Source organism: Diachasmimorpha longicaudata, chromosome 13, assembly GCF_034640455.1.
Source record: "Diachasmimorpha longicaudata isolate KC_UGA_2023 chromosome 13, iyDiaLong2, whole genome shotgun sequence".
Lineage (NCBI taxonomy): Eukaryota > Metazoa > Arthropoda > Insecta > Hymenoptera > Braconidae > Diachasmimorpha > Diachasmimorpha longicaudata.
In genome coordinates this window covers 5,066,214-5,087,257 of record NC_087237.1, presented here as the reverse complement: position 1 = coordinate 5,087,257, position 21,044 = coordinate 5,066,214, and the positions used below count along the sequence as shown (strand labels likewise).

The 21,044-nt window shown below is 41.1% G+C and overlaps 1 long non-coding RNA gene across 1 annotated transcript; it reads left to right on the top strand.

The window, feature by feature from the left end:
* The first annotated feature begins 14,401 nt into the window (after positions 1-14,401).
* LOC135168438 (uncharacterized) lies at positions 14,402-19,216 on the top strand. Its single transcript, XR_010300041.1, has 3 exons — positions 14,402-15,665; positions 16,096-16,424; positions 18,854-19,216. It is a non-coding gene; the product is annotated as an uncharacterized LOC135168438 (long non-coding RNA).
* Positions 19,217-21,044: the final 1,828 nt, after the last annotated feature.

The following is a 21,044-nucleotide window of genomic DNA, read 5'->3' as shown; positions in this document are numbered from 1 at the left end:
TAAAATTTATCGACACTCATACACTCGCCAATCTCCAGCCAAGGTGACGAGGCAACATCGCGTGAAACGTTTCACTTTTCCATCTCCGCCCCCTTCTCCCCCTCACCCCGTTCATCCTGAGACTGTACCCGAGGGCGAATCGTGTACCATGATATGATATTGTACAGTATATCAAAGGATGAAATGGCTGTCTTTGCAAACTCGTAAATTAGCAAGCACTTCCCCAACAACAATACCTGATGGACTGGAATATCGTGAAAAAATAATCGCTACGATTAAAAAAAAATATATATCCCCGTTTGATATTGCCCCCCCGGGGTGCGATACACCGATTCCCCACGTAATATTTAACGAATCCGATATAGAAATCTATTTACTGAATTTGCATTCAATAAACAAAATGGTAGAATGCCGATACAAGCCAACGGCGAATGTTTTCACGCTATTGTTGTGGCATTTGATTTATTCGATTTGGTCGTACGTCTCTCGAGGCCCAACGCCTCCTCCCTCTTCGGCTACGAGGTTAGTGGACTAGGTGTTATCCACCCCACCCCCCCACCAATATTGTATTTCGTATCGGAGATATTTCTCTCCGTCTCTGCCTTTCTCGCCATCATATCCTCCCTATATTTCCCCACCTGTCCGCATTCCCTCTCCGCTGACTTCGACGTACCCTATTGTTGTGACTTGCCAAAGCACAACACGTAGATGAAAATTTGTACGACAAATCGATACGAACAGTTTTCGTACATTGGTTTTTCGTGATTTTCCTTTCGTTACTCGCCTTGTGTTGAGAACGATAAAATCTAACGAACGATTTTCGGAGACGATGCACGTCGAGCTCCCCCCGGTTTGTTCATTTTATCCGCGAAAATCTGAGAGAGGAAACGACGAGGGAATAACTAGTTAGGAACTGAAGAGGTGCCGCGAGAAATTGGTGAATTAATATCTAATTATTTTCGGTGGGGAAATTATTCAAATGAAACTGAAGAAACTTCTATGGTAATTTTAACTGCCAGGCAATTGTCAACGGATTTTTTTACCGGAAGAATAAATTTTGAAGGATAAATTGGAATTGATTGATCGATTTACTGCGCCAGGCAGTGCCAACACTAGCGGCCATTTTTATTAATTTTTTTACGGTATCAAATATTTTTTTGAAAATTTTCTTGTCATTAAAATTCATCGCAGCGCCGGACTATTCTGATAAATATATTCTGTAATTTTTTATCTCTTCGAGGACTGTCCGACTAAATTAAACTTTTATTAACTATAAAAATAATTCATTCATGATTTTTAGAATCAAAGCATTAAATTTTATTTGCGGAAAAAATTCATCAAATAAAATAGAATAGTCAATGGACTAGTTAAACCTTTCGTAATTTTATCTCGTTATAAAAAACTGATCTCACTTTTTATTTCTTCAGAAATTAAATTTTTACAAACTTTTCGTATGAAAGTCAAAATAATAAATTCTGACCCACTTTTATCGCACGAATGCCAGGCTATAACAATATTAAATATCATTAAGCTCTCAAACTGCATCACCACAACTCCAAAAATTTCCCCCCTCAAAACGTTAAATCTGAATGTTAATTTTTTTTCTCTGTACATAGACGTATATCATCATTCGTTACAGAGTAGGTGCTTACAGCTCCAAACTCCCAGCAAAGCAATGCACAAAGTTTTAATTGTTATGGGTCTTCGTGGCGTGGGGGATGAGGGTTAAACTAACGACAGTTAAATCAATGTTAATGCACGCGAAAATTAACGCCACCATATCCATATCCAATTTCGAGCCGAAAACAAACCACTGAAGTTTGGCAACACATCTTCCGACGTATTTCACGAATGAAACTAAAAATTTACGGTTCAAGCATCAAAATATATTCCAATAAATCCAAGAGTGAAGCAGAACTCCACCTACATATCTACAATTTTACATTCACGTCTGCAGAATAATGTAACCGAATGATTAAATAATTTTTCCGTCCAATCTTCGATGCCAATGAACGGGAAGAAATTCGAGTAACCAACTCATTACCGGATTTGAATAAAAACGAGTTGATAAGACTCAGCCGCACCGTTGCATAAATTTGCCGCAGCGAATGAAAAAAATAATCTCGATAATAAAAATAACCTTTCTCAACAGAAAGCACATCCCAAGGGTCCACTTGGCCTCACTACCCCCATTACAAGGATAAAATGCGTGTGCCGTATTATCACAGCAGCAGGTGCTCCAACTCCCACTTGCACGCAGGTGGTAACGGCAGGACGATAATTGCAGGCCCAGACATGAATATACAGCAAGGGGTAACCAGTTGTCTGATATAGAAGGGGGAGTTTATACTTGTATACCATCGACATTTACGTATGTAGCTAACGGAGTGCCTCAACCACTGTGGGATAATATACGGGTAAATGATTTTCAGCTAATCGCCACTACATTTAAATGCAATTATAAACCTATTAGGATTAGCGTACACCGAGCTAATTCACCGGTGCATTTTACACGAAATTACATCGATAAAGTCCGACTGCGGTTGTAGAGGACTTTCAGGTGAGGCCAATTATCATTTGTTTATCTCCTCAAGGTAGTTCGATAAAGTTGAGGCTTTAGTGGACTGAAGCCACTGGTCTTAATTCAAATTTTTTTCATTTTCTCCACCGCCACCACTTCAATCCGAAGAATTTGTTTCATTAAAGCAGTTGGGAAAATTCCTGCTCTGCCTCGGCAACCGAGTTTTTCCCTCGAACTGTTGCAACTCCGGTTTAACCAACGAAAAATTTAATTGAATTTTAATCGGACTTCATAATTAAATTGAATTGAAACTAAGGAATGGAGACCACTCCGGAGTTAATGATAAACGCAACTATTAATTGCAGTACCATAAAAGAATGAAAACATCCCCAAACATAAATAAAAAATCTCTAAATGATCAATTTTTAATTAAAAAAATTTCCGATGTCTCCCCTCATTCATGAAATTTCAATTTCCTCATCATCGAAAGCACGAAACCACCGGGTTTTTCCCACTGAAAAATTAAATTTCAAAATATAAAGTGTTCCTCATCCACATAAACCCTTCGCCTCACCGAATTCAGAATAAAGAAATCCGAAACGTCGCCGATAACCCGTATACGATTGATAAATGTTGAAAAAGCCTCCCGAATTACGTGCGCCCGATCGAAGGTGATAATTCAATCTCCCCAATGTTGAACGATTGGAGGAAGAGGGCTTTTCCCTTGCGCGCCAGTGAGTCTTATCCATCGGTGGCTCTGGTCTAGATAGGGTAGGTCCAGATCGTAGATAGTTAGGTGCCGTGGCTGGCTTTATCTCTTATTTGTGGCCGTGTGGATCGACCCCTGACTGAACCCCCGTGTGAGATAGCCCAACCGCACTATAAGAAACTTCTCTCCCCCCTCCTCCCGTTCGCCCCCTGCACACCACCCGGGCGATGCAGTAGGACTATTTATTTGTTTTTTTCTCTTCCTATGTTGCACTGATTTAGGTCATGTGTACTCACAACCGCTGAACCGCTGTGATAAAAAAGCGAAGAAGATAAAAGGTAACAACTGATGATAAAAGGAAAATGTTTGACGTTGAGTTGTCTCATTTCTCTCGGTGAAATTACATTGAATTTGGTAAAAGACGTTTGACTGTGAGTGTTGAGTCTGAAGCAACCGAAATGAGAGGGTCGTGGGGTGGTGGAGTAAGGGGATAAAGGGGGAGGAGGTAGAAAGGGGGGGCCATAAGGTTGAGGTTTAATGCTTTGAAGAATTAAGGGCGGGTTTTCTTAACGAGGGAGGAGAGCGAGAGGCAGTTTAACGGTTGGCGTATTTCATCGTCATTCGGGGGAAAGGATTACCTATGTGTAAGCCTGGCTGCATACGAGAGCCATCCCCTTAACCGCCTCGAGTGCAACGGACGAGAGGTGGATTCCAAGACGCTCATATACGGAATTGAAATATCGTCATGTCAAAGCCATTATCAAGTTCAACGTCACTTCGGGTTCTTTATGAAGACATCAGACGGACTTTTTTTCATCGTGTTTTATCAACACGAGTTATTTATTGTCGGAGAGGTGAGTGCGGGGTGTTTGAGAGAAATTGAAAATGTATGAATGATTTTATGATTTAGTTGGATGATTTGAGAAACACGATAGGACAATTTTTACTGGGGAAAATATTTCCTGTCTGGGAGGATATTTTATGGGGAGAACACATTACTAGTACACCATAAATATGATAATGATAAATGTGAACATTAGAATTAATTTTTGGGCCCGCGGGGAGATCCGTTTCTTGATTGATAAAAGGAAATCGCAGTAATCGTTGCGTCAAATCATCAAATTGTTTGCTTGAATGGGGGAAAAACATTGTTTCTCGTGATATAGTCGAATATCCGGACGAGTAGCTATTTCCAAGAATAATGGATATTTGCGTGAGCTAAGAATAAGAAAAAGTGTGATGAAACATTTTTCTCCCCATCTCACGACAATCTTCACCGTGCAAATAGCCATTCTGTAACATCTAATACCAGCATTTTACCTCTGGCAGCGTTTTCCGAGCTACGCATTTGCATAATATTCTTTATCGCCATCTTTGAAATTATTACATTGATATTCTTCCGGAAATGGCGCATCCCGCACTCAAAACGCGTCCCAACAATTCTTGTTAATATTCATGGAGTAATAGTATTGTACCTTTGGAGATTTGTTTTCCATTTAGTCTTTCCTTTCTGGAGAGATTTGGCCCTGGGTATTTTATTTATTCTCTTCCTCGTGGACTCGAGCCCCAGAGCACGTGATCCCCGACTCCCACCTGTGCAATTTTGCGTCATTTAATATAATTAGTTTTTTGTGCTTGGGACACCGGGATGTACGTCTTTTTTTTTTGTCAGTTTTATGCCCTCACCGGCTTATTTTACAGCTCTTTATTCTGTTCCTCTTGGTGCTGTACAGGGGCAACGTAATCTACTGCACATTTACAATTTTTCGCTGAAGGTAGATCATTCTTTATACCGTCATTTCCAGTTTACACTCCGGGGAATACCTGGGGCTTGTTGAAAATCATCGTTAGTCGACGGGTTAGTGATGAGCCGCGGGTCGTGCAATTGTTCTGGATTATTTCGAGTACTTGAGCCTCACAGGAATAATTTTTCTGTTATGTATTTGTACATGAAGATAAAAATTATCTGCACAGTTTGGCAATTTAATCATGTAATCAAAGATCTGAAGTTAATCAATTAATTATCGAGCAATCACCCCAGCAAATAATATTTTTTTACCGAATGAAAAACCATAAATATCAAGATTTCCCCATCTCAGAATACCGACGAACGCTTCAAACAAATTGAAACCCCAATAAACAAATTGATCCACCCCCTGGGCCGTTGCCCTCAAATCCCCTCACCCGCGTTTATGAATTTTGAATAAAAAAAAAATCATCGCCGGAATCGGATCGCCTAATTATTCGCATAAATGAACTCAATTGAAACGAATTAGTCCCACTGGGACAAACTCCACTTAATTCCCCGGCCATTTGAATTTCAAATATAAAAAAAACAGTGGGATAAAATTTTTCGCGGCATGTTCACGCACGACTCCGCATGAAAACGCTGGAAATAAGCATTTGTCACCAATGGATTCATCAACTTTTATTTTATACACTCAAATCTCACAACGGAAGAGTGGACATTCGCACAGCCGAGTAATTTTTTCCCGTTGTTTTGGCTTCACATTCAACATTTTTTTTTTTCATCAGGATTAAAGCATGCGGGGTACGCACACGGTGCAATAGCCAACCCCTCTCCATCGTCGACCCACTTCCCCTCCCCCTGGAGAGGACGAAGAGGTTGGGAGAATAGGATTGTCTCCACTGCAATGGCGGGTGGCCAGTGCTATTTATTTATTTTAACCCAAGCACAGAGACCGGGCTCACTGCCAGCGTTGAGCCTTTGCGTTTTAATAATAATGTGTATTATATTCCGGCTGTGTTACCAGTAACAAAGGAGAATAATTCAAATAAACAGAATAAATCCGCTGGATTTAACATTTTTTCCATTAAAATTACACGTCTCGTGTCAAGCGTCACTCACGCGACTGACAAATGAAAAAAAAAATAATAATAACATCGAGGATCACTTCGCGTCCTCTCTGCTCCTCAAGTGTATGTCAGGAAAGGGCGTACACGCGCCTCAGGATAAGTCACGTTGTTACCCTGGACGGGAGACGACACCCCATGAGACTCGAGAGATTGAAGGAGGCTGGGGGTATTATAAAGTGTATGCGCCGAGGTACATTCTGCGTTTGTTAAAGCGAATATGGTGTGCGGGTGCAGGCGGCCTTTTACGCTTCCCCGCGATTTAAAGAGATATTCATTGTGAATTATGCTCGGGAGGCTGACGTGCCAGGGAGATTCGGATGGGCTTTCAAAATTTTTTCGGTGGGCACATGCAGAGGAAGTTTATTCGATTGAAGGCTGCGCTGGTACGGACGATCCCGGTGGTGGAAAAATTCTGATTTAATGGATATCTCGGCTTTAATTGCCGGTGGGCGGCGGGTTGAGTGATTTCAAAGGAAAACAATGAAATTTACGAGTTTTTAGGAATTTTTGGGCAATGATTGAACGGAAATTTATGGATTTCATTGAATTTATTGTCACGGGATAAATTATTATCCAATTAAATGAAACCAATAAAAGCAGTCACTTTAATTGAATTCAATTGGACGATTTTTTATTCAGAATTCAGATTTTATTGAAATGAAAATCACCAAAAATTCTCAATATCTTAATTTCTTGAGCCATGGCAGGAGTACTCAGTCTATTCATTATTTATGTCCATAAAAAATTGAAAAATGTATTTATTCGAAACTAACGTCGAACTCCCATCATCGACAACTCAAATAATTTCTCTCAAATTTCATTTTTATCCGTTAGATTTCGCAAAACACCGAGCTCACTCGTCTAACCCCTCTAATCTCGATCTGCCTTCAATCATCGCATCTAATGCACTCTGTTCAGCGAGTATTACATTTCTCTGTGACCCCCCGAGACCCCAAGAACAATGGAGGCTCCAATCCGCGGAGTTTCCCGCTGCCCGCATTTTTCTGGAACAGCTTGAACTCAAATTTTCCCGTTTTATTTGCTTCTCCGGTTGAAGTTTAAAAGTGCAGTATGGATACATATGAAAGTACGTAACTTAACCTGCGCCACGGAGAGCGGTCCACGATAAGCAAAGGCGCATACTCACACACACATGGACTCAGTTACAAATCCGAATTGTTTTTTACGAGGGCTCCAGCGGTGTAGATCGCCCAATACGATAACCGGGATTTCTAACGAAGTCTGTAATTTGTGCAAGGGACCGCCGAGCGTGCACATAACAGCGTACACACACTGTGTGTACGCGGTGTGCATTATCAAGTGCGATGGATCACGATTTAAACCAATCGGCGAGAGATAAGAAAAAAGAATGTACCATTTCAGTCATTTCGGGATTTCAATTTTTTTCCCGGCTTTCGGGGGAATGTTTCGGGAATTAATTGCCCTTTTCTTTCTCTCAGTCCCGATAGGCTGATGAAAAGGGCTGAAAGATGAGCAAAGTTCGGGCACTGGTGGGACAAAAACCCAACTACATAGAATTAATGACTGATAATTTTTACAATTATCATTAAAAGACATTTACTTACCTTAAAAAAACCGGAATTGCCTTAAAAAATACTGGAATTCATTCCAATAGGGTAATTTACCTTTTTTAAATATTCGAAGATCAAAATTCCATCAATTTTTTTACCAAAAATCCCAGTAAAAAAACATGAAACTTCACAGGAAGAAAAAAAATACCTTCAGCGCAAACCGTACCATTTTTTTCATCATTATCAAACTTATCTCTCTCCCATTTTTCATCGTACTCGAGAAAAATCCCCTTTACAACGGCAAATCATCCCTGAATTATCCCCCCGTTCCCTGCAGTCAACGTCACCCCGATATTACTATGATCCCGGCAAAACAAGATGATGCCTGAAATATTATAAATGGAGTGGATGGAGACAGGTCGATTCGCATTGTACCTAGTCGAGAGCGTTGAGTTGTGCAGGCTGTTCGATCGGCGACCATTTATCTTGCATCAGCGTGGCCAACGATCATTCCCTCGCCTTCTCCTTCCCAATCATTTTTTTCCCTCCCCCTTGCCCCTTCGTCCATTCATTTTTTACACCATTCTCTTCCCTGTCTCCATCTCCGTCTGTAGCAGGCGAACAGCATGGAAGGGATCGCATTACACGCTTGTAAATAGATACGTATACCTGCTGGGCTGGCCCTTATCTCCCTAGAGAGGAAGTTCGCCCGATAGAAACGTTATAGTGGCGCGAGCCAACTTTGCGTGTGTTCCATTCGCTTTTTAATCCCATTCTCTGATTGTGTATTATTCTCGTTGGATCCAACACAACGAAATATTTTATTTAAAATATTTTTTCCACGTGCGATAAACATTACTATGAAAATGCCACTCTTTCCCGTTACAATCCCCCACCCTCCCCCTTCTAGCGACCTCTAATACCACTTACAATCCATTTCTCTTCCTCCACCCAGTTGAATCGTTTATTTTCCAACACCTGGAGTGCATCATCCCGCTGTCCATCTCTTTAATGATCCCCACTAGACAGGAATCGATCCACATATCCTATTTGCCGATCGATCCAATCTCAACAGTGGCATGTAATTCATGGGCGTGGCCCGGTCGAGTCCTGTCGGCGCTAACGATCATAATTAATTCCCCCTCTCTCTCTTCGTACACCGTCAGTCCCTCGGTTACCAACTTCCCGAAGCCCGATACATTCGTAACTGCAGTTGGTAATGCCTGGGAGGATGGCATGCTGACGACACGTAACGTCTTTGGGGGATCTCATGATCTAACAGGGTCCAGTGGTTGTACTCGTATGGGAGATCCATCGTACGGCGCCCGATGAGGGTCAGCGGGGGCAGGAGATGGAACTGGCGCCGGACGTATCGACGAGTGTTGGGTGTATGCAGAATCCTTACAACATTGCATTGGTTTCCAGCAACTCCCAACATCCGGGGATTGCCCGCGCGGACTTTTGAGTGGTGATTGCGGTGGGATGATCTCGTTTTAACGAATCAACAGACTGGAATGAGGAGCTGTGGCTACGGGCCGGGAAATTTTTATTGATTTATCGGGGAGAGGTGGAGGAAGTGTAATGAAAATTGTGATGTTCGGGATATTATGGCGCAGGAAATTCCGAACTTCGAGGGAAAAACAGGAGAAATTAAAGTCCGGTTCGATTGTTTATATAATAGAATTGATTATGGAGTGTAAATGATGAATACATTTTTTTGAGGACATGATTTAGGGGAAATTCAGGAGAAATTAAACGGCCGCATAATTTATCTCTCAGCCAAATCAATTTTATTGCTGAAACCCACAATTTAGCACTGGTCTCCACATAAATGGAAAAATCATTCCAAAGAGGCGAATGTATCGAGGTGAAGAGGCCCAAGGATGATAGTACTTACACATTATACCGTGATTTTCAATAGAAATCCCAATGGGTGAAAGCTACACTGTAATGACACGATAGGAGCCGACGACTCGTGGGAGCATATCTATTATTTACCCGTGCCTCATTGTATCGGGAATGGGGAAATTGAAAAGGATTGGACTGGTCAGATAAGAAAACGAAACGGGGAAGATGCCTCTTCACCGCATCTATGGTTAAACCAAATCAGTCGTACAAGACTGTTATACCAATATTGCCTGTTGGTTGAGGCCAAAGTGGAACGCGAAACCTTCAGTCATCACGATCTCCTTACATCCGCATATTGGCGATTGGCTGTGCCTGCACCATGTACGAGGGAGGGGGGGGACTAATCGCAACATCTACGGGTATCATTAAAAATTTATTGAAATTTATGAGTACTGGCGAATGGTGAACAAACATAACTCCGCGGAAATTCGTATTCCCACACGATGATAATCGTGAAATGGGGGAATTCAATAGCGAGTTTCAAAGTAAATAATAGTAGAAAATAAATCAAATCAATCAGGTGCTGTAAAATACTCAAAAAATTTTTTTAACCCACAATGGTCTTTCAAAATTGAGGTTGCGCTCCATAATGTCAAAATAATTAGTGCATTTCAATTAAAAATCCAGTTCAGAACGTCACAAGTTCATTATTTTTGTTGAATTTTACATTTAATTTTGTTTTTGATGAAGAAAATTCCTAATTTCCCTGGGAAATTATGTTAACAAAATTTGTCCATCGAGGGGAAAGTGAAATTAAAAAATCGTTCAGACGTTTCTGGAAGACCTTCAAATGTTCATATTTTTTACCGCACCCAATCTCACCCAAAAAATCCATCACCTAATCAACCTCCTGCCCCAGATATCCTCTTCACCGACTAGATCATCAACTCCTTACGTACCATAACATATTGCTCCGTGAGAAAGAGTGTTTATGCCCATCGTGGTAATAATCACGGGTCCCTTTTAACTGGCCGGGCTGGAGGCGCCGTGTGGCTCTTGCGAACACGTTCAGAGTTATTATGTCGTTATGATTTATGAGCCCCGGCGATTCTGGCCGCTCACCCCGGTGTGCACCGATGCCGTCGGCATACCATCGCGTTAGAGGGAGGAAATCCACACTGGAATACATCCTTTCAGCGATGGTGATGCTCATCTCCCCGCATCATCGCGAATACATCCCCCGGGTTCACGGGTTTTTACCCTATTGGATTCCAGGGATGAATTAGCTGGGTGGGCATCATTAATTCAGGTGGCATATCGTCTCTGTGAGCCAAGCGGTGTTACCTTCGCTTGGAGTGATCATTTTTTCAGGTGCAATGTTGGTGTACGAAACCGGGAGGATCACCGATCATCCCCGGGGGTCGGCCGATCTGTCACTGGCGCGAAGCGTTGACAGGACGATTTACTCTCTCACACCTGTGTCATTGTTTTCCAGGGCCCAGGCATCAGGGTGATAGCCATCTTTCCCGCGGGTATTCTTCAGGTTTACTGCAACCCCAGTCGGTCGCATTAATCTTTATGTGAGCATGTGTCGGCGGAGGGAAATGTCCTCTATTAAAAAATGTAGGTAACGTTTCTCATTGCCAATCTCCTTTGACTTGATCGAATCTAGACTTGACATTACATGACACTATACCCCATTCAATTAAATTAATATTGTTATTCATTATTCAATTGATAATGCGGTAATTTTTGTCTGATTTGACACTGGAAAATCACGACATCGAGCCCCACATCTTCGGACTCTGATTTTTTTTCATAATTATTTGGAAAATTGAGGGAATAAATTTTCTGGGGGGTCAAACATTCAATGCGAGTGTCTAACAATTTCATCCTGTGCGTTAAAAAAACGATAAACGGATGTGAGAATATCCAGATGTTGAAAAATAAAGGAAATGCGAAATAGCGAGTACTGGAGGGAAGCGAGAATTTCTCGGATTCTGGTGAATGATACACCAGACAGCAGAAGCTCAAGCAACGATTCCAGTAGTGACATATAATTATCCTAATAACAGCTGCTAGTGTCTACCTCCTTACATCCCCGTCTCTGCATCTCTTTGTCACTGGGTAACCGTGCACAAGGTGCTGGGCAATTATACTCGGATTATACGGCGTTTCATGTTGCACACGGCTCACGGCGCCATGTGAAGCCCAATGTGCGCTGCCGGGATATCCGTGGTGATCGGAAAATCCTGAGGGAGAAAAAAATTGGAGGAAAATGACGGGACATTTGAGGTAATGAAAGAGAGAAATAAATTCCAGGAATTTTCGCTTGGAATCAAAGGGAAAAATGTGAAACTTCAAGGACTTTTGTTATTAAAAATGATGTGATTTCCTTAATTATTCCGGAAAAATACCTGAAAATTCTGGTCTGTTCAACGAAATCTGTCAGTAAATGTGTATTTTCATTTTAATAAATAGGATTTATTTAGCTGTGGACCATCCCCCATGGGATCGCATTACCAATTTTATTTTGAAAAATTCCCCTCAATTTTTCTCTTTATAATGCGCTCACTTCCCATTTCTCGTAATTTTTCGTCAATTTTTCTCTCGGCGCACATTTCCATTTATTTTCCAGTTGAATGAGCAGAAAAATACACCGAATAACGAAGTTGTGAGAGTTCAATGGCCATATGTAACACGTGATATTGATCCCGGGATATTCGCTAATGGCTTGTACTGGCATTATTAAACATGAATTCAACGGGGTAATTAAAACATGTTCTGTATAACGAGACAATTTACAATGTCGCGGGGATATTTTCCACAGTCCCTGTTTTTTTTCATGTTCATAATTGATAATTAATAATTTTGCAAATGTGATGAGTGTTGAATGAATGATTGAGCACATCTGATGTTCATTATCATCAAAAACATTTGTCATGCTTGAAATATCAGTAATTTTTGAATGCATTTGGGGAAACGAAGATTTTCTGAAGAGAAAAAAATCGACAAGTAATTATCATTTTTTTATTAATAATAATTATTTTTTATGTCACCTTAGAATTATTTTAGGATTACGGTCCACCAATGCAAGTGTAGGTGAATCCTCGCAGTACATTTTAACTGCAAATCCGGAAATTTTAGGCCCACGAGTGTCTAAATATTAAACGCTCCCCTAGTGAAGGGAGAGTGCGGCTCACATTCTCCTCGCACAAAAAATGTATGGAAATTATTCACTTCCTCCGGTTCTTGTCGAAATATCAGTGGTAGCAGTCCCTCCATGAAATATGTAAAACATATTATTTAATGTACATTCGTCCATATCCTGGTGAGGTCGAGCTGGAAAGTTCAAAGTTCCTTTTCAGCCGGCACAGTGCCCTTCCAGTATTTTTTTCCTGGCATGACCTATCGCCCAGTAAAGTGTCACTACGAATGCGCCGAAAAAACCCTCGACCAACGGAACCCCCGAAAGGCAAATGATTTTTCCGACATTAAGATTTCATCCCAACTTTCAGACCAGCGTAAACAAAATTCTAACAAATTCCCTCCCTCCTCAAAGTAAAAATTCCCTACTCCGTCGTCAATAAATAAAAATTAGGTCTGTAACCCTCGTTACGCCCTGCACATCCCTAAAATATTAAACCCCCAGTAAAAAAAAACTCGAAAGTTCCTTCTCAGCTTAACCATTCTGTCCACATGCTCCTCCGATTATATTTTTTTTCCCACCTCCATCCATTCTTCCCTCAGCTCACCGACGTCGGAAGAACAGTCGTTACAGGTGAGACAAGAGGAAAACTTTTGCCGAGTCTACCGGGAGCAAAAGGTGTTGATGAGACTGTCCGTACCAAGGAATTGTTAGACGTCGACGTGGTGACCCAGGTGATGCTGTCCAGAATGAAATGACACCCCAACTCCAATCTAAAGTTACAGTGGATGGTTCTACGTGAGTTCCTCGGAGTCATCAGTATCGTCCTGTCGTCTCCCTTTCAACCTAATAATTCATTGAGATCGCAATCTTTAGCATCCTCAATCACTCGACTTTAAGGATTAAAAGTTTAATTGATTAACATCGAGTTATGGAGGAAAGTGCAGCGTCGACATCAGCGATGGGGCTAGCCGAGGAATAATTTATAATCGAGGGCAACGTCAGCAAAGTATCTCAAATCGATTCACGTATAGCCAAACCCCCCTCACCCTCACTCCACCCAACCCCCCTCCCCCTCCCACCTTTACCCACACCCCATCCACGACTACTGCCTCTTAACCTCACCCCTAATCCCTTCTGCCGTCTAAATTATTGCACCTTAGGAGAAAACCCCCGCCCCTCTTCACCTCCCCCCCCTCGCGCGTTGAATATAGTCAGCGGGGGCGATTGCGGCTTTAATTAATGACCACCTGACATGAACGAGGCCGGACGGTTTTACCTTTAAATCATCGTGTGGGACGTTTCAACGAGTAAGTACCGGTGATAAGGAAATTAGCAGTATGTACCACAGTCGGGAATTGTGGTCTTGTTAAACAACACCCGAAGTTTATCGGGGTTACGATATTTCGACGACTTGTTCAGTTTGTTTTTCTCAGTAAATTTTCATTCCGTTTGATTATGAAAAATTTTGTTATCATCACCGGCTCAATAAAATGACGTCTCACATCCTCAACATCACAAATTCAAACGCAGTCATCAAATAAAAAGTTCGACAGTGTTTAAAGACGGAATAGGATTCGTGTCGTTGTGTAAGATCTTGAAAATTTCGCAAATGCCCTGAATTCCTTGAGTCCCCCTCGGCGTTTTCTTCTCCCATGAATACCCAAGGATTCGTCGACTTATAGAGGAAGTGTGAGTCAGCAAACTGTCGAAAAGTCGTGCCTCCGAATGCTCCTGTAACCATTGGCTTCGACTCTGCAGTTCTTCCCGCGCTGATTAATTCAAATCCAACTTTGCGTACCGTCAATGACCGGATCGTTGCGACTGTCCCAATATCTACTTCTGGGTTCAAACCGTATTCCATATAAAATACTCCCTCATTAATTATCATATATCACAGTTATATTAGTGACATTTGTTATTATTGTTTCTAACATACGAAATTTCTCCTGCGGATTCTATTTTTTTCCGTTTTTATTTTGTTAAAATTTCCCTCTGCAGATCAAGAGTCATTTGATTCCCTTAATCGTCTCTCCATACACGCGTTGCCACCGTGTAACGCATCAATTGCATAATTAAGACTGCCGTTTCCAATAAAATACACAAACCCGTGCATAAAGTGAACGGAAAACAGTAGCTGACGCTCGGGAAGATCTACAAATGCGATCGAGTGCTGCGCACACAGTCCAATTAAACGTTTGTAAAATCAATTATACGAGGGAATAAAATGTTCTCTCGTCGCTGTGATGTATTCGATGGGCATTAACGTTAGAAATTCACTTCCGTCGGTGCTGCGGCAAAAATAAGGAGAGAGGAAAAATAACCATCGCCATAAAACAGAATCTATAAAATCCACGAACTATTCAAGACACTGAGGAGTGATAATGTTACGGTGAATTCCAACCCCAGCGAAAGATTGCAATCTTCCAGCTCAATGCTGAATGCATATAGCCAGTCAACCTGACTCTCCACCTCATCTCTCCCACGTGCGTTTCGTAACCCATTGAAGTCTCGTCCTGACTGAGGCTCAACTACTCCTGATAAATGGACCCAGCTGAAATTTCAACGATTTGTCCAGGAGATTCCATTATACTTGAGGTGTACTCGGTGCCACATGATATTCCTGCGATTTTTATTTTTTATGTTTACATATCGAACTGAAATACACAAATAAACATGCTCTATTTGCACATTTCAAAATTCTCGCCAACAATTCAGGTTAAATTATGAATTTGCCTCCAGAAACAAATTCCTCCTGCTTCTTCATCCTTCATCACTGATTTTTTTTTATTTCAACGAGGGTTTAAAATTCTTCCTCGGGCCGTAAACGAATACACCCGGAACATACGTATTCAGTGTAGAATTGCTTTAACGCATCACGTAGGGTACTCGCGATATTACCACCGTGGTGCCCCGTGAACCTCCAAAGAAAACCGCCGGCCACAAAGAATACGAGCTTCCAGGCAGTTCAACAAGTACTCAGTAGCGCATGCATGAGCGTAAAGTTCCGGAAAGTATGATGACCATAGGGTAAATAAAACTAGTAGTTGCATGAAAAATTCTTTAAATTAAATCAGTGATATTGATTCCCTTAAAAATTGTTAACTGAACAAGAGCCGAGGAATTCGTACGAAAATATTGTCCCTCATTAATAATTCGTTCCATAAAAAAATTACTGGATTTCGTAAATTATTATTTATCGGAAGAATTGATACGATCACATTTCAATTATCGTATCGTTATTATTATTAAAAATATAAGGATATATTTTATATATTTTTTTTTGCTTTTAAATATCAATTTTTCGGTTGGAACCACGAGCTTACGATCTCTGCTGGAGTTGATGGAGTTGACCCGGATAACTTTTTACTTTTTTACTTGAAGTATTTCGCTACACCCTCGCCACCTTCAATATTAACACCATCAAGGGATTAAGGCGGTGGACGATTTCGAATTCCAGATGTACTTGCGGAGGAAATTGAAAAATTCAAAGGCCCAGCTCAGTAACACTGGGATAATAAAATTCCTCCAGAGGAGGACAGCCATTTCGGCTCCACGTCGTTTCGATCAGCCGTATACTGCTTATAACACGAGTGGCTATTCGGCAATAGCACGTATACATATCCCATAAACAGATGAAGACGGTAACAGCAATTTTATCGGGTTCCTACGAATGCAAGTGTCGTCTGATCAATTCCGGGCAGTTTCTACTGTAAACCCGGGGAAAACGTTCCACTGTTCGTCAGACATGTGCCTCGATCGGTTCGGAATGGAATGAAAGGGCAGAAGGTAAAAAATAAAAATGAAATAATAGAATTTTTGATGAATTTCTACAGTGAAATGTGCCCTTTTCCCCACATTTCACAATCGTGAATATGAAAAACGGAGACTGTCAGGATTTGACGGTGGAACAAAACGGATTGTGAGTGGTTTAAAAATCAGAACTTAACTAACAATGTTATGTATATGTCAGTATTTGCAACGGTTGAAAATTAAATAAATTAGTGCATGAAATTGCCCGTGAAATTTTTTACTACTCGTAAAAATGAATTATTTAATTGATGAATTAAATTAATTAGAAGGAACAGTCTTAAACACTCACCTCTATCGTCTTAAAAATCCCACCGGCCCTTAGAGACTTTTTAATCGCTATCAACGGTAAATATTCTCCTCAATCATCTTCAAAATCTCGGCAATTCAAGCGCCAGAATAAATCACAGACTGACAGCTCCCGCACCGTCCTGAAAGGTTAATCGTCCCCCTATCGCACACCATGAGATTAGCAATGAAACAAACGATGGCTATCGTAAACAAGACACTCGATGATTGTCGAAGGCAGATGGTGTGAATATATTGGCACAACAACTTGTCCCATAATCCCTCGGTAATAGAAAGCATACCGGGCAATGAGTGAGGCGAAAAGGTTGGGTGGTAATTATGTCGAGGGAGGGGGGGGGGGAGAGGGGGAGATATTATGCATGTAAGCAAGGTATATCCGAGCCGTTGATTTATGAGATATTTGGATGCAGTGAATGGACTTTGCCTACTTTGCAGGAGCTTTAAATCACCGGGGGCGGCTACTTTGCGCCCGAGCCCTTCTCTCGCGCAGCGACACTCATGTCGTTAACCCTCAACCGGTTTTCCGAGTGGGGTCATAACGGTCATAACCCACCAGACGCATGTAAACTGGTGTCTTTTACCCCGAATTATTGAAAACACAAATTTTGCGAGGGATTAAATTTTGCGAATTTTTTTTTCTAGTGAAAATACATCACTGGTCGCTTTTTTGTAAATTTTCTAGGTAATTTTCGGTGTATTATGTCCTTCGGGTACTTAAGAAGGGACTGATCAGTTTTTGCATCGTTATATTCTGCGGAAATAATTGTCGAGCCGCCGGTAAGAATCGAAGAGAGGAATAATTCAACAATTCCAATATCGTAGTCGAGACTTATGAAACTTATGAAATATTTATTTCCAGATGTAATCCAGCTTCGCCGATATATCGGTGGAGATTGGCGAATCTCATTTAGCTTATATCCAATGTTGACGTCGTTCGAGTCACGGCATTATTGCCAATATTATCCGCCTTTCGGAATGCCCCGTTATCAGTTGTATTTTCCTTTCCCACATTGATTTCTTTTTCGCTCTCCTTTCATTTCATTTTCCCCCTTTTTCGTATTCGCGGGGAAATAATTCAAGTTTTAAAGGATGACGAGACAGTAATCCCCCATATATCCGCGAAATTAAATTTACAAAACCCTTTTTCATGCGGTAATTTAAAAATAAAAATAAAATTGACTGGAGACATTCGAGCGACGATCAGTTGCACGTCCTCGCGAGCCAAATTTCGCGGAAATAATAAATATAAAATTAGCAGTTAAAATTTTTTGCACGCACTTTGTTATTGAAAAATGTGACGGTTCATTGAAAAGACACAATAAAATCCAATTACGGTATCTTTCCACCTAGTGATGACACATGTGTTTTTGGTTTCACCAAACGATCACAATAGATCGCGTCTAGTATCTATTGTACGTCTAATAACGGTGTCTAATAAGTATATCAAAAGATTGATACAGATGTTCATCGCAAACCAATCGTTAAACATTGTTTCAAAATTAATGAAATTAACAGTTTATCGCAGAGCCAAAGGGTCGTAAAAGCCGTGGTTAAACAATTCACTTGTCCCCCTTTGATTGCAGATAAAATATTATTCGCTCATCAGTAAATAAAATTTAAAAATTCTAATGAATGATCCAGTTCATGCGCATAGTCTGTCGCACCTGTCTTTACACAAGTGACAGCCGAAAAATATAGGAAGAACTAGTCTCCAGGTTCAGTATATAAATAGGAACGGGAATTTTTGGGAAGTTTAGTAGCATTTTCTGTATAACTGCATCATGTTGGGCCCTATAGTTGTACTTCTACTTGTTGCCTGTCAAGGGATATTAGCAGGCCCAGCTCAGAGTGAGAATATTATTATTTAATTTTTTTATGGGATTTTTGCGCTTTTAAACATATGAAATACCGTCAGAATTGCATTTAATTACGCAGAAGGGGCTAGCGGGGCAAAATCGAATGTCTTTATTAGTCAATGATCAGCTTGGGAATCACAAAAGGCAATCAATTTTTTGCTATAAATTATTTATTAATGTTTAGTGTGTTATTTGCTGTGGAATTCAATTGGATTTTCGCTAATTTTTCTTCTCTCCTCACAGACCCAATCTGCTTGCGGTCACGAAGTCTTTTGTGTAATAGACTGGACTTTGACTTGTGGTATTACGACTCCAATAAAAGAGCATGCGTCAAAGATAGCGGCTGCATAATACCCGATGAAAACAACTTTGAAACCAGAGAAGAGTGCGAGCAAACCTGTTCAGTCAGTGTCAGAAAATTATCAAGACCGCGCTGCGCGGATTTATTGGAAAAATTGTTAGCTCCGGAAATATCGGGAATTGAAATCCATGAATTACTCCACAATGGCTGTTATGCATAAGAATCTATCAAGCTATGACTGTATCGGATGATGATATTCAATTAATTTATTGAAAAATATTTACAACGACAGTGAAAAAAAATCATTTGAGAAGGAATTTTTCTAGAAATTACCACAGCCTGAGAAAATACCAGTGCTGTTCCCGGTAATTTTACTCCCAAAAAATTCATTGTCACTTTTACAGTACTTGTACTGGACTTTTACCGAAAAAATTGTCTCCATGTTCTAGAATAAATTAATGTAAAAATTAATTTGTAATAAATTTTCTACTTAAAATCTTCTAAATAGAATCGGCTTTTCATATTCCCCTCCTCTCTCACAATCTTCGAAGAAAAAATCCTGAAAAATACACCGAGACAAGATACCCCCAGCACGTGCACCCTGTGTGATCATTTCGATTCAACCACCCACCGGCGATCAATGCTCCAGAGAAAATGTCTGTCCACACCCACAGCCCCGTGTTCCTCAGGCTTTCAGCATGCGTTCAAGAGATTACTCGCTGGGATAGAGTCATTCGTGGCACATGTTACTCAGAAATGAATCGTGAACGAGAGTCAGCCCCTTTTTTTTCACGAGGAAAGCTTATCCCACCGTATATCTCCCCCCACGAGCCTAAAAAAACCTAAACAGAAAATATCCTCCATTACCCCCTCCCCCCGCCCCCAATATTGTGAAACTTTTCCGGGAGCTTTTTCCAAATTAAACTTTAATCGCTAACCAATTAGGGGTTGTTTACTAAAATGTGTGTTACCTCCCTCTGTACGAGACTTTTTTATCTTAATAACGAGGGTTTTAAGGGTAAAAAAAAGCTCAAGGGTGTAAGTGAAGCGTTGAAAGGCTAAAAGTTTCGTTGGAGACGTGTAACCGAACTCAAGGGCTGTATGGCTTACGGCCAATGCAATAAGTGCCCCCCCTCACCCCAGCCCCATCCTTTCAAGAATGTCGTCCGTCGGTGGACTGGGCCTACGTTGGCCAACGCTCTCTGCATAATCCCAGGGAGAGGATCGTAAAGGTGTTTTACGGCGGCGGGTGAGGAGGGAGGAAGTGAGAAAAAAAAAATAAAAACCCGGGGAGAGGTAAAAAAAATTCAGGAGGGTAGAGGGGGAAGGGGGAGGGCGAGGGGGAATATTGTGGAACGGTAATTTCTGCAAGGTAGCTTGCGATGAAAGGAGACCAGCGTGGGCTTTTACGTTCGTGATGGCTCTGCTGGTTCGTCATTGGTGTATGTGCATTTGACAGGGATTGTGGGTGGATAGGGAGCGGTAGGGGGGGGCAGGAGGGTGGCAGTGGTAGTTGTCTAGTTGTAGTAAACCCTGAGACAGGTACCTTGGCATTTTCTTCGTTGCGCATAAACTACATTGTACGCGTGCGGGAGTGGAAATGGCGTGGAACTTGGAATTGTACGACGTCACTTGGTTTCATGGCTTCGGGTATGTTCATTCTACGGGGATGATAAAACGGGGAAATGTATTGTTAAGGGGTAAGGGCGATTAGGGTTGTGAGGAAGATAGGACGGGTGGGTGAGCGTTATGGGAGACATTTACATTTTGGAAATCAGAATTAGAGGGATTTTCTTTTGCAATTCAAGTTTTCATTTTAGGGGATCAAAGGGCCATTGATGTTGTTTTTAATTGCAATAACTACTTAAAATGCCTCTGTTTGTGAATTTTTGAACAATATATCATTTTCACTGATTTTTTTTTATGGACAAGTTCACTGAGTTTTTTGGAAGGAAAAATGAATTTTCTCGTTCCCCCAGAAGTTATTTCCCCGATCTCTGCATTATCCCGAGTTCAATGCGATTACAAATAGACCAGATCCCTATTCAGTATTTATAGAAACCCTGAATTGTTAAAAATCACTGATCCACAAGGACATTAGCGTTCCGGGCCTTAATCTCCCCAGGCGTGTGT